Source organism: Sorex fumeus, unplaced genomic scaffold (genome assembly GCF_029834395.1).
Source record: "Sorex fumeus unplaced genomic scaffold, SorFum_2.1 ptg000134l, whole genome shotgun sequence".
Lineage (NCBI taxonomy): Eukaryota > Metazoa > Chordata > Mammalia > Eulipotyphla > Soricidae > Sorex > Sorex fumeus.
In genome coordinates, this window is record NW_026606191.1 from 1,962,486 (window position 1) to 1,963,678 (window position 1,193).

The window sequence follows — 1,193 nt, forward strand, 5'->3', positions numbered from 1 at the left end:
GCTCATACCTGCTGTCCACAAGGCTCCCATGTGGCCGTGATCTTTCTTTCCAGAGAGGAGAGGGCGAATGGGGCAACACCCTTTCTCCTCCGGCAGACTTAATGGGCTGGATCAACGCATAGTCCGTTCACTTTTCTGCTCCAAGGTGCCGGGTTCTGCATTAAGTCCTTGTGCTTCTGGGGCCATGGCCGTGCTGGAGAGCCGCTCGCGGGGGGCGACTGGTGACCTCGTTAGGGCGTGAAGGATGGACCGGAATGCCCCCCGACCCATGAGGTTTTAATCGCCCCCACTCCCCCGGCTCATACCTGCTGTCCACAAGGCTCCCATGTGGCTGCCATCTTTCTTTCCAGAGGGAGGAGGGCGGAAGGGAGCAACACCCTTTCCCCTTTGGGCAGAAATGATTGCCTGAATTAACGCATAGTCCTTTCACTTTTCTGCTCCAAGCTGCTGGGTTCTGCATTAGGTCATTGTGCTTCTGGGGCTGTGGCTGTGCTGGAGAGCCGCTCGTGGGGGCAACTGGTGGCCTCGGTAGGGCGTGAAGGGCGGACCGAAATGCCACCCTTCCCATGAGGTTTTAGTCGCCCCCACACTCCCGGCTCATACCTGCTGTCCACAAGGCTCCCATGTGGCCGCCATCTTTCTTTCCAGAGAGGAGAGGGCGAATGGGGCAACACCCTTTCCCCTCCGGCAGACTTGATGGCCTGGATCAATGCATAGTCCGTTCACTTTTCTGCTCCATGCTGCTGGGTTCTGCATTAAGTCCTTGTGCTTCTGGGGCCATGGCTGTGCTGGAGAGCCGCTCGTGGGGGGCAACTGGTGACCTCGGTAGGGCGTGAAGGACGGACCGGAACGCCCCCCTTCCCATGAGGTTTTAGTCGCCCCCACACCCCCGGCTCATACCTGCTGTCCACAAGGCTCCCATGTGGCCGCCATATTTCTTTTCAGAGGGAGGAGGGCGGAAGGGAGCAACACCCTTTCCCCTCTGGGCAGAAATGATTGCCTGGATTAACGCATAGTCCTTTCACTTTTCTGCTCCAAGCTGCTGGGTTCTGCATTAAGCCCTTGTGCTTCTGGGGCTGTGGCCGTGCTGGAGAGCCGCTCGTGGGGGGCAACTGGTGACCTCGGTAGGGCGTGAAGGACGGACCGGAACGCCCCCCTTCCCATGAGGTTTTAGTCGCCCCCACACTCCCGGC